The following is a 14,201-nucleotide window of genomic DNA, read 5'->3' as shown; positions in this document are numbered from 1 at the left end:
TAATATGCATCATACCACTACACAGACGGTTGAATCAACCACAGTCGTAAAATGCAAAAAATATTGCGTTATAGAAACATGTATGAAACGAGAGAGTAGAACTATATATGACGGCCATTTTCTGGCTTCAGTTTTTCACACATACATTTCAACAATAATTGATACAGCAGGCTTGTTTATAATAATATAATGACAATGAACTAATTAATATGATAATAATTTCTATTACTCACATAAAAATCTGGTGTGGCGCACTCACACGACTTTCCTTGCCGTTATGAGAATTGATCACCTGACGCTAGTGTTCACGCGCATAATAAGTCTACTAATTAACAAAGATCTGAACCAGCTGGTGACAGGACAATAACGCTGGAGACATACGAGGTCTGCTATCTCTTCATAGTGAATCATTTGATAGAATCAACAGTTTGCAATTGGATAATCACACATTTTCTCGAATTTCGAGCTTATTTTCAATTTTAGGTGAAAATGTTACTGAACATTAATTGTAGGGATTCCCATGCTCAATCTATTCCACTCAATTTTTTTTGTTTGAATTGTATCTGAAGCCTGATAATTGGGAATCTAGAATCAAATTTGCATAGATGTTTCGGAGCTCCTGAAATTTTTACAGGTATGGGACTTGTGGCAGTTGATAGTGCTTATCAATGACTATTTTAGGTATAAATTTAATCAAAATCGTTGAAGCCGTTTTTTGAGAAAATTGCGAAAAACCCTGTTTTTGACAACATTGCTGCCATCTTGAATTGCATTTGATCGAAAATGTTCGTGTCGGATCCTTATAGTGTAAGGACCTTAAGTTCCAAATTTCAAGTCATTCCGTTAATTGGGAGATGAGATATCGTGTACACAGACGTACATACACTCATAAACACACACACACACATATATATAGACCATACCCAAAAACCACTTTTTTGGACTCAGGGGACCTTGAAACGTATAGAAATTTAGAAATTGGGGTACCTTAATTTTTTTCGGAAAGCAATACTTTCCTTACTCATGGTAATAGGGCAAGGAAAGTAAAAATATTGATATATAGAAACATATATGAAACGAGAGAGTAGAACTATAAATGATTGCCATTTTCTGGCTTCAGTTTTTCACACATACATTTCGACAATAATTGATACAACAGGGTTGTATGTTTTAATAACATAATGACAATGAACTAATTAATGTTATAATAATTTCTATTACTCTACTTCAAATAATATAAGCCTCATTGTCTCTTTTCTGTATAGGGCTACTTGTAACATAAATATAAATAAAAATAAAAATCTCAGTACCCTTTTTATGAATTATTTTATCACTGATCAATGTTGAAACATGTTGTGATAAAATAATTCAATTAAAAGATACTGAGATTTTTTTATCTCTATTTATAAGCTTCATATTTTTGAATCATCATTCATTCTTCTACGTTAGTGGGTCTACTATCATAGTTGATTTTTTTCAGAGAATCAATCAAAAATTACTGATATTAAATATTAAATATTGATTGATTCTCTGAAAAAAATCAACTATGATAGTAGACCCACTAACGTAGAAGAATGATGATTCAAAAATATGAGGCTTATAAATAGAAATAAAAATAAAGAGTACAAGAGTATTTCATATCACTAAATTTTAGTAATATGAAATACTCTTATACCTTTTTCACCAGTAGTAGACCATCATCAGTATACCATTTTTCCTAGTGAATCATCACTAAAACTACAGTTTTCCCCCTCAATTTCTAGAGAATCTATGTCAATCTAGATTTGAGTAACTCATACCCCAAATTCCCTTCTACATCAACAATGCAACATTAACAGCTCCAAATTTCCTACACTAGAAATAGACCCATCACTTCTTTCATAGACTACAATCCAAATCCTCTCAGCTGCAGCCCACAGAGATCTGTGGATTAGTGAAGTGTCACTCAAAATGTCACCTCGTTTTTGTCGGCAGTGACGTCACTGAGCGAGGAAGAAGCGGAATTTTCCGGCATAACACAGCAACGACCAGCTAAAAGAGTACTCTAAGCTGTCACACTTCAGTTGGCTACTCTATTTTGTGCGTTGCTCGTTGTCACACCAATCTGATGGTGAAGAGGAGGAAGAGAAAGAAGGAATGACGAGAGAGAAGGAAGAAGAAGAGAAGAAGGAGGAAGAGGAGAAGAGAGGAAGAGAATAAGATTAGGAGAGAAAGAAAATAAGAGAATTGGAAGGAGATATTATCATAGAGAAACAATAGCGTAAGTAGATATCCCATGGTATAGGGCGTTTATGTTGCAACTTTTACTGTTATCCCAAGCCGATTACTGTCGATTATTGTCGATTTTTACTGTTTTGACTGGGTAAGAGTGTATGAACGGCACAATATGAGAGACTACCAGCGTCATAAAGCTTCACAGGAAAAAATTACCTGGACTATCAGCTTGAGATAACAGTTGATAAAGTTGCAACATAAACGCCCTATGCCATGGGATATCTACTTATGCTATTGTTTCTCTATGATATTATGGAGTAGAATGGAAAGGAGGTAGGGAAGACGTGAGAATGCTGTGAAGAGAAGGAGGAAAGGAAAGAATGCGTGAAGAATAGAATACTGTGGAGATGAGGATGAGTGAATGAGAGAGAAAAGAGAAGGGAGAAAGGAAGCTATTAGACCGAGGGATTGGGGAATAGAATCGAAAGATAAACGGAAAGGAGGAAGGAGAGAATCAGTGGAGAAAAAAGAGTACTGTGAAGAGGAGGAAAAAAATAAAGAAGAATGGAATAAAATGAGAAAGAGAAGGAGAGGATTAGGAGGAGGAGGAGTTATAAGGGGGTAGAATGGGAGGAGTAGAAGGGGGAGGAGGAGGAAGAGTAGAAGGAGGAGGATGTGTGAGATATTGGGGGGTGGAATGGAAAGATGAGTAGAAAGATGGAGAAGGGAAAAAAGGAAGAACGGAGAAAAGAGGGAACTGAGAAGAGGAGGAGGAAGAAAAGGAGGTGGATTAAGGTTGGAATAGTGAATGAATGAATGAACAAAAGAGATAATTGGGAAGAGAATAAGGAGAAAGAGGAGAAGGATGGAGGTGGGAGATGTGAAAGAGGATAGAGAAGGAGAAAGATTATAAAGAGGATGATGAGAAGTGAGAAGAAGAGGATGATGGGAAGAAGGAGGAGGAAAAGGAGTAGGAGGAGGGAGATTGATTGATTGATTGAGTACTTTATTTATGTAGATTACAATATATACTGGCATATACAATACAATAGCTTACAATACAGCAAAGTTATAGATGAATTTACATAATATAGACAAAGAAAATAATTATTGAACTGTATATGATATGAAAAAGTAATTTGTAATATAATAACTATAGATAATAAATTATATTGTTATGCATCTACATAAATTGGCGGAGCTTTGGACATATCAATGTCCATTCTTCGGAAAGAATATTAAAAATATCCTCCCCACTAACTCCCTACCAAAAGGAAGAGGAATAGAAGAATCATGATGATAAGAGGAAGAAGAAGAAGGAGGAGGGGGGAAGAAGGTATACAGAAGGAGAAATACAGAAACAGAATGTATAAGAAGAGGAAGAAATTAGGAGGACAAAGTGGCCGTGGAAGAGAAAAAGGAGTCAGAAAGGAAGATAATTAACGGGATACGTTTGAGGTAGGAGATGATCCAAGTGAAAAGGGACCAAGTAAGGAAGACGAACATAGTAGAAAAAAGGAGGGGAAAAAGAAAGAGGATAAGGTAGATTTGGAGGAGCAGGAAGAGGAGGAGGAGAATGAGAAGGAGGAGAAGAAGGAGGAAAGGGAGGAGGAGGTGTAGGAGGAGGAAGAAGGTCAGGAGAAGGAGGGAAAGAGTAAGAACGGTTGGAGGAGAAACATAACGGTTAAGGAGAGAAAATTTCAAAGAAGTATAGAAAGAACTTTTCTATAGAAAGAAGTATAGAAGGAATTAGGTTGAAGTAAAGGATGATAGTGAAAGAAGCAGGTAGATCAGACAAATAAAGAGAACATAAATTATTGATGAGTGCGGAAGCAACAAACTATGAGAAGAGGAGAATAGAAACATGAAACAAATAGGGAGTAACAAGGAAGAAAAGTGGTGTCAGGTCCCCAACACGTTAACCTGTCTGCTACATATGACAGTAATTCCAAAGAATTACTCCGTTATTGAGTATTATGATGTCAGTGTTTTTGTCAGGTGACGGTTCACGCAGAAAATGGATGGTGGAAGAGAATCAAAATAGATGTGGGAGAGAGGGTGAGACACACACACACACACACAGAGAAAGAGAGAGTGAGAGCGAGTGAAAGAGAGATAGAGATTCAAAGACTGAGAGAGACATGAAGGGAGATTGGAAGACAGATGAGTTGAATTGAAGAGGAAAAGGAATAAAAGGTTTTTCCACAGAATATTGCTGTCAGTCATGTTGGATATTGTCAAACAGAATTTGATCACAGAGGTTGGAAAATCATACGTGGAAAAAGATTTCAAAATACCTATGTGTATATCTTAACATTATTTGAGGCTTTCTGATTTATTCTTCACTTATCTGTTTCTTTTATCTTTCCTTCTATCATTCTTTTCTCGACCTTTTCCTTCTTCCATTACTTGTCTCTCACTTGTGAAAGGAAAGAAGAAAACTGAAGTGTTAGCCCTCTTATCAAATATCAAGAGATAAAAAAGAAAAGACTGAGACAAATTGAAGGAAAAAAGTGATTGAGCATTGAAAAAAATTCAAATCCGAATTTCAACTGAGAAAGATGCTTGGAAAAGGAAGCGTGGATTTCTTTATTCATGTATGTTACAATATATACTCGCTTATAAACTAATTCACATTGAATGACAGTATTGCTTCTCATTCAACGAGTGCTACAAAGCAGGAAAAATTAACAATCAGAATGAAGATTGAATGCAATTTTAAAAACGATAATTTAATATTATCATGTAACTACTTGAATCGCCGGTGTTTCAACTAAAAATTGTCGACTCTCTGAAAAGGATATAAAATAATATCATTCTCATTGACAAACGACCGGGAAAAGGGAGGAGAGAGAAAAGGGGGGAAAGGAAAACCTGGAAGAGAAACTGAAAAGTGTTTGAAGAAACTGGAATCAGAAAGACATATTAGAATAGGAAGTGGGAGTGAGAAGAGTAGAAAATTAAGAAAGGCGCAACATTTTTCGGACTAACATTAATTTGATTAAAAATAATACTCACTGTGAAGGCAAAGAAAGGGGACATATAGACTAAGAGTAAGGGAAATTGAGAGGGATAGGGAGAGAGAAAGAGAGAGTGAGAGAATAAATTAAGGAGAAAAAATGTGACAGAGAAAAAGACTCAACACGGAGAAGATAGAGAAAACTTGATTAAAAAGAAAAGGTTGATTCAAAATACCAACTGTGAGGTAAAGGAGGTTAGTAAAAGAAATTATGAAGTAAAGCTGAGTTCTGGAAATGATATGGGAGGAACACTGCCCCACATCTAGATGAACAAAAGAGAGAGACGGGGAGTGAGACAGAGAAAGAGAGAGAGAGAGAAGAGAGTGCGGGAGATGAGATGTGTATTGCAATGTTATTACAAAAATCAGCAGTGTTTTAATGGATAGATGTCGACTCCCTGACAAGGATGTAAAATATCCTTCCCATCAACACACAACTAGAGAGAAAGAGAAAGAGGAAGAGAGAGAGGAAAAAATTAAAAAGAGAGAGAGAGTGCTAAACATGAGAAGAATTGAGAAAGCTCAAAACAGAAAAGTTCAGAAACGGGAGAAAAGGAGATGGATGGAAAAAGAGAGTGGTAAAGGAATTTTGAAGAGAGAAATAATTCTAAACAGAGAACAGTGGAAAACAAAGAGAGAGAGAGTGTGTGGGTGAGGAAGAAAGTAAGATAGATAAAGAGGTTGAGAAGAAGAGAGAGAGAGAGAGAGATATTGAGAGAGAGAGTGGGATAAGAAAAAAATCAGGAAAAGAACAGCGGTGTGCTTTATAACCTCTTGGCGCGAAAATAAGTTTGCTGCAAAAATAAGAATGAACGCCAGCTGCCAAAATTATTGCCTCTTTTTTCACGGCTCATCTGAAAATGGCGACCGACCGAAGAACAGAGATGGAAACAGAAAAAAATGACAAAAATGAAGAAAGATGACAACTCAACCGCAACCCATTCGTTTTCGGTCATTAATAAGCTGGAATTTACCACCCTACGAGAGAAAGAGATGGAAAATGACAGAAAAATGACGAAAATTTAGCTGTTTTTCGAGTTTCTATTGTTGTTACACTTGATACTCTTTAGTAAAAACCTCAATAAGACGATTTTTTGAGATCCCTTTCAAACCTTCTCTAAACAATGCTATCCAGATTAAAAATACCTATGCTATCCCAATGCTACCTTACCTAATTTATACTTCTACTGTATTATTTTATAAATACGAATCCTCCGTTAAGACGAGTTTTTAGTCAGGACAAGGCCTGAACAACACAACTTCCAACGTTGTGTCAAGTTTAAAAGATTGAAACTCCCGGTTTCACGAAAGTCTGTTATATTTGAACCGTGGTTAACTTAAATGACGGTTAGAAGCCACGAGAGCGAAAAGCGGATAGTCGTTATCAGCACTTAACGAGAGTTTAATTTCACGGTTAAGTTTGTGCAACCGGGCCAAATACACATATTGACGAAATGTGTTAAGGATAGTTGTACTTGTATTTAACCAATCGTAAAGTTAGTAAATTGGGATAAGATTCTCAAGTAGCTTAAAAGCTCTCAAGTGAATAGAAATATTTCTTTCTAGGGTATGTGACAATCATTTATTTATTGTTTAAAAATTAATAAACTAAACTTGAATTTTAAAAAACACTTTTGGAGTGAATATGAACTTACATTGGTAAAACAACAGGTCGAAACGATCGTCACTACCAATATAAGTGCATTTTGACTCCAAAAGTGTTTTTTAAAATTCAAGTTAAATTTTAAAAGTGGAAAAGTATGGATATGCAACAGAGTAATTGATAAACTAGTTACGGTTACTAAACATTATCTAGTAAAATGAAAGTTTGAACACCGTGCAGCAGAATAATGTAGGGGAGTCTGGAGCCCTATGATTGGTGGTTGGCTGTCTGAAGGCATAAGGCTGTCATTGGTCGAGCCAACACAGCCCCCTCTTGTTGACTCGTTTCAGCCAATGACACGCCTTCCAATTTGATAGGTCAGTCAACTACCAATCATATCTCTCCATCTTTCCTTACTGCTTCATGTTCAAAATTTCCGTATATTGAGATAAATAATGTTAACTTTATTATGTTTATACTCTGCTACTCGATATATAGGCTTACTGTTTATTAGATAATTATAGTGGTGGAGCAACCGATACTAGTATCCAATTAATTTATTTTAATTTCAAGTGAAATGTGTCAACAGTTAACACAATTTTACAGGAGAACTAAATACCTTATGAATGTCTTCGCTTAGTTTTTATACAAGGAGTGTTCTCATTTCTCATGTACTTGAAGTAATAAGCATTCACCCATCAAAGACTATGACTTAAGTTTGTTTTATACTGGTAATATTTTCCCTAGTTTATAGAGCTTCCGAATAATGTCTTAATGACACCAAAATCTTATTTTTTCCAAAATTTGGATAGCTTGTCAATACTTTTTACCGACATGTCAACTTTCTTTAGATGTTCACATTCAAAAATTAATAAATACTATGGAAGAGTAGTCACAACTTATCTCTTCAAGGCATTTTTTTTGTCTGGCTTAAGCTAAATATCGGGGCACTGAGATTCGCTCGTTATTTGTTTATTGACTTTTGATAAACCGAACACAATTATTTAGAATGATTGGGTAAAGACTTACAGGCACAGCCCGAAACTGTTTCTTCCCCGAATTTTGATTTAAATACATTATAAATAGTCCAGAAAGTAGGTTATGTTCCATACACTTGAATTCAGGTTCAATTTTCAGTTCAAACATTTGAAAACAAAAAATAATTTATAACAATAATTTACATTATTTAAAAACCAAATTGAATAACAAAATGACACTCACTAATCACTTAAAATTGTCAAATAATGATATACTCTAGTTTAGGAGGATTATCGTGTCATTTCAACTAATCAGATTATGTTGATCAAGTCGATTAAATTGTCGAGCTAGATAAAATTTCTCGCTGATTGATTACACAGCTGGAAATAATTCTGTCTCTCTCTCCTACACAGGCACTCACATCTTCGATTATCGACAGACGACGAAATTATCATTTTTTTTCCAAGGATGAATAATTATTGTTATCCTTTTCATGTCCTTCATCGAGTTTTTCCAGGGATGAGACCTAGACCAATCGAATTTTTATATCATAAACCTACTATGTTCCAAATTTCGAGAAAATCATTAGAGCCGTTTTCGAGATCCGCTGAATACAAATAACCAGATATGAAAATATAAACAGATATACACAAATTGCTCGCTTGATATAATAGGATAAGTAATTGTTTTTTTTCATAAAAAAATACAAAAATAAAAAATAAGACAAAACCAAGGTAAAAAATATCCTGAAACCCACAAAAAATGTTCTACAAAGGCATCTACCTAAACAACAATTGGAGGCTATCTTCACACCAGTATATCACACTGTTCATTACGTTTATTTATAAAACAAGACCGGTAAGAATTGCATTGTGTAGAAATTGCAGCCCCGGATTAGAGAGTGGCCCGAATAAAAGCGACTTTTCCATGGTCCATTACCATAAAACAACCATTAAATCCATTATCCAGTAAATCCTCCCCGGGAACCCTGCCATAGAACCGCTATTAAACACTTGGGGGTGGAATTGGGGGGGTTGTAGAGACCCCTCTATTGTTCATCTCTTAAGCGTCACATGTTTATTTACAAGTCGGGTTGTATAGAAATGTAGGTCATACCAATGTTCCAATCCTGGAGTGATTGTGTTATTAATTGTTCGATATTGAAGGAGATGTAAAGTAGATTATAATTTTGCGGATAATTGTGTTGGTTATTTAATTGTAGATTCTTGTTGATAAAGATGAACTATAGATATCTAAGACATTTTGTATCATAGAGAAAATATAGCAAAAGGAGATATCCCATGGTATAGAGCGTTTACGTTCCAAATGTCACTGTTAACTCAAGCCAATTGTCCCAGTAGCAATTTTTCGTGAAGCTATGTGACTCTTGTAGTCTCTCATACTGGGCCGATCTTAAGGTGCGTACACATAATACGCGCCTCCAACCCGCACCGAGCACGTACCGCCCTCGTTCTTCCATCGCACCGCAGTCGCTCCGCCCCCGCTCTGCAGTCGCACCCATCATGAACGTTACGGAAGATGTTAGATCTTCTCGCGTTCTCCGGTCGTACCACTCTTGCTCCCCGGTCAATCATTAATCGCTCTGCTGGAGTGACGTTCGGTTGCGGAGCAGAGCGAAAGTCTGTACGCACCTTTTACACTCTCACCCGGTCAAAACAGTAAAACCAGTAGTCGACAGTAATCAACTTAAGTTAACAAAAATCGGCTTGAAATTTGGAGCACAAACGACCTGTACCATGAGAAATTACTTATGCTATCTTTTCTACATGGTTATATTCATCAAGAATAGTGAATCCATGATTCAATAATAAATGTTCATATTTCAGATTGAATATTCTGGTGGCTCATTACATTTTATTACATTTCTTATCCTACAAAAGATTTAATAATAGTGTGGAGTTAGAAAAATATAGCTATCTATTTTATCCTATGACAGACAAGTATAACAAACCAATGTTAATCCGGTGCTGACTTTATAACTTAACTTTAACAGTCTTTATAACATCTCACTAAAGTGCTCATGTGATCATCGAACAAAGAAATTAAATTTATTTAATCCACATAATTTTAAAAGACTTTTCTGCTTAGCGATGTGATACATAGTTTTAATGTATCAACAATCTATGATTTCAGTGTACATTTAAAAATATTGTTTGATTATTCCAAATCATGGACGACGTCTTTCGTCCTATAGTGAGGTCCACGTTATAATGGCAGTTTTTTATTTACATTTGTGTTGCTATCCTTGACTATCATTTACCGAAGCAGATAGTGCCACCTTTTCTAGCTCAGCAACGCTGCCAGATCGTTTTTCAACAATATAGAAGTATAATTCATCAACAAAATATTTAATCTCAATTATGAAAATGTATTATTAAATTATTGGAAAATACATTTTCTTGACGGATAGAATATAATTTATTATATGAACAGCTATTATTAAATCATATTATATACCGGTATCAGCTATACACTATAGAAGGCAGTGGCAAGGCAGAAAATCGGCAACACTGTTCTTCTATCATTCTTCACTGGCATAATTGTGTGGACCTCACAATATGTTCCAATGTACTATATAGTTTTATCAAACAAGACGACTCCGAAAGTCATGATTTCAGTTTTCAAAATATTGTTTGTTATTTGCAAGATCAAAGATAGTCAGTCTTTCATCCTAGCTTACGGGGAAAACAAATAACTTACCGAAAAGTCATCGATATCTCCGGAACAACGTCAATAATTTATTTGGCTGGCTAGAAGCAGTTGAACCTGAAATTTATTATTTACCAGAGAATTTTTATACCATAGCAAACATGTGCTTGGCGTTTTATGTACTCAGGAGAGTTATAAACAAACAAGAATCTCAGAGCTTCTTGAAACGCAGAGCTTTCAACATGGCTGCTAAAAATGTTTGATAGAAATGGGTTCAACCTTTTTATTCTCTGTGTTTCTCTCACTTTATTTGCTTCCTATTCTCCTTTCACTCCAATTCACCTTTTGTCTTTCATTTATTTTTGAGGTTGTTTCTGGTTCCTTCTCTTCTCTTTCGGGTTCATAAATTTTCCTCCTCCTGCTTCTTCTTCATCATAATCGACAGTTTCTGATCTTCTTATTCTCCTTCTTCTGCTGTTTATTCTTCTCATCTTTCTCTTCTTCTGCTACTAATTTTCAATCTCTTTCTATTCCTTCTTTTCCAAGTTATTTGTCTTGTACTCCTTCTTCTCCTTATATTCTGCTCTTTCTGTTCCTTCATCTCCTCAACTTCTTTTTCTTCGAATCTTGCCTTCGGCTCTTAGTTATTCTGCTCTTTTCTCTTTTTCCTATTCTCTCTTTTCTACTTCCTTTCTTCTTCCTTTTTCTTCTTATCTACTCCCTCAGTTGTTCTTCATCTCTTTCTTCTTCTGCTGCTGTTTTTCCTAATCTTCTTCCTCTACCCCTTTTTTCCTTATCTTCTCCCTCAAGTCCTAGTTTTCTTCTTCTATTTTCTCTTCTGCTGCTTTTTCATAATCTTCTTCCTCTACTTCTTTTTCTCTTCAGGCCTATATCTTACTCCAGCTCCTAGTTCAATCTCTTCTCCTTTTTCTTCTAATTTTTCTTCTCCTTATTTTTCTCCTGTATTTCTTCTTCTCCTTCTTCTTTTTCTTCTTCTTCTTCTTCTTCTTCGTAATCATCTTCTTCTTCCTGATATTCTCTCTGTTCTCTCTGGTTTGTTTTCAGCAGTGGCAATAGATTGCAGTTTTTATTGAATTCAGAGAGTCTTGTCTCGCTTTAACTTAGCAGCTAGCTCAGCGCAATTGAAGAAGACGCTGTGTAAATCTTTGCTTTTAATGGGGAAAGTAGTTTTCCCTTGGAAGATCTCTTTGGCCTCGATAGAGATTTACTAGTTCCAACGTTTCAAGTGGATTCGATGTGATGATAGCTGTTCAATGTCTGGAGAATAGGTCAACATTGTTATCAGAGTTGTGATGTCAAAAAATATCTCTGTTTAGAGATTTAAATAATTATATACGACATGAATATTGGCTAGCGAACACGTTTATACTTACGCTAGTCGAACCACAATATGAAAAAAATTCTAGGTCTATTTGACTTTTACAAACAATGTGAATAATATAATCTATATTAATATGATAAAGGAAAAAATTGGAATATACACGTACGGAATAGGAAATTCACGAATGACGCATCATCACGTCTTAACTACTGTACTGATTTACATGACATTTTGCATAAAGATTCGTAATTTACCAAGGATGGTTATAGGCCTATTTTCAAATTTTCAAGATTCCAGTACGTCAAGTTCACAATTTGTCAGGACGTCAACGTTTCAATCTGTCAAGTTACAAATCTTTCCAATTTGTGATTCGAAGTTCACGCAACCATAAAAAACCCAACCAAACAGAGCTTTTGTAGCTTCAAGACCGATCAAACTATTTTTCTTCTTTTTTGCTGAGAATTCCCAACATTAATGAAGATAATCCACTTAATATCCAGAAATTTTATTCTATTTTTTATGTTACCTGGACATAAGTAGATTGCATTTTACAACACTTAGGCTTGGTTGCACAAAAGCCGGTTAAATTTTAACCGTGATTAATTTCACGAGAACCAATCAGAGAAGGCCTTTTTGATAAGACGGCTTCTCTAATTGGTTCTTGTTGAATTGATCACGATTAAAATTTAACCGGCTGTTGTGCAACCGGCACTAAATTTTCAACATATAAAGGTGCATACAGATTTACGCGCCGCGAACATGAGCAATTCACTTTTAATCAGCTGATGCAAAGCTTTTTATATCTAGATCTTATACCGTTTCTCTAAAAATACAGATATAGTCAGCTGATTAAAAGTGAATTGCTCATGTTCGCGGCGCGTATATCTGTACGCACCTTAATACAAACAAATATATAACTGTAATTTACTTGAAATACACCTCCAGTATTGCTATAATTCATATTCTATGCTTACAGTAATAGAATATCATGACTAATACAGAAAACATCCATAAAATAGAACACACTATTTGCTGAACTCACATTTCAAGTAGAGAGTTTCCACTTGAAGTATAAAGTATCACAACTATCTTGTGAACTTGCTACTTACAAGAAATAAACTGCAGCTAATGATGATTTACGAGTACTGCATTGACAGACCCCAAGTGCATGTACACAATATATACCGCTCACGAAATATAGTTACTATATACTTACGGTAGTACTATAAATAAATAGACCACTGCGGATTTAACTCACTCCGTTTTCTCTCTTTCTTTCTCTTCCAGCACTTCCGTACTTTTTTCTTTCTCCTTTCTCTCACCTTGATTATTCTATGTTCTCACTTCCAACTATCATACTCAAATCTTGTATATATTGTGATATTATATTATTCTTAATTTTATTCATTCATACAATAAGTACATCATCAAAATGATAGGGAGAGAAAAAATAAGATAAACCTTGTGCTATTTCTCTCCCAAATTAAGATAGGGTTACACATAGTCCGAAATAGGTCAGTCTTGTAGTTCTTAACTTCACAAAATTTTCAGTCCTGTACTTACAACTATATGTAACTACAATTCCATGCTATATACAAATCGTTTACAAGAAACTGGCATATCATGTGATATAGTGAGGTCCACGTTATAGTGGCAGTGGAGAAAGATAGGAGAACAGCGATGCCGATTCTCTGCCTCTTCACTGACTTTTATAGATGATAGCTGATACCGGTATATCTGATGTAATATTCATTCTTGTTCAAACTAATCAATTATATTTCATTAGTCAAAAAAAATTTTTTTTCAATGATTAATTATTGAATAATTTTCATGATAATTGTGAATAAATATTTTGTTAATTATATTTCTACATTGTTGAAGAACGATCTGGCAACTTTCCGGAGTTAGAAAAGGATAGCGCAATCTGCTTTGTCGAATGATAGACAAGGATAGCAAAACAAATATGTAAATCGAATTCTGCCATTATAACGTGGACCTCACTACAGCAAATGCTCTTTTTGGAGCACATACTACAGTGTATTTATTCGTATATCCTACATCTACATAGAATGGTATATAATATATCACCCTCTCCTCCAAGCTTAAAGCCATACTGTGAAGACTGCTTTAAATATTATGTTATTATCATAAGATTCCCTATAACTATTCTAAAATTTTCATAAATTCAAATCACTTGAGATCACGAATAGGATGATACTATTGCAATTTCAACGCTTCAAATTCAAATAGCTACTTATAAATTACCTTCGGAGAATCTCTTCTGCTTCAGATTATAATATCCAAGTTTCTAGATTCAGATTTGTATATTCTTCGAATTAAATATTCATTGTACTTATTCGAATAAATCTCGAAAT

General features: G+C 35.0%; 1 protein-coding gene across 1 annotated transcript in view; it reads right to left on the bottom strand.

Moving 5' to 3' along the window:
- The window catches only part of LOC111043539 (transmembrane protein 132E-like), a 312,195-nt gene that overhangs the window by 145,749 nt on the left and 152,245 nt on the right, over positions 1-14,201 (bottom strand). The window lies entirely within an intron of this gene.

This window comes from Nilaparvata lugens, chromosome 10 (genome assembly GCF_014356525.2).
Source record: "Nilaparvata lugens isolate BPH chromosome 10, ASM1435652v1, whole genome shotgun sequence".
Classification (NCBI taxonomy): Eukaryota; Metazoa; Arthropoda; class Insecta; order Hemiptera; family Delphacidae; genus Nilaparvata; species Nilaparvata lugens.
The sequence above is the reverse complement of the archived record's forward strand: the minus strand, read 5'-3'. Positions and strand labels throughout refer to the sequence as shown.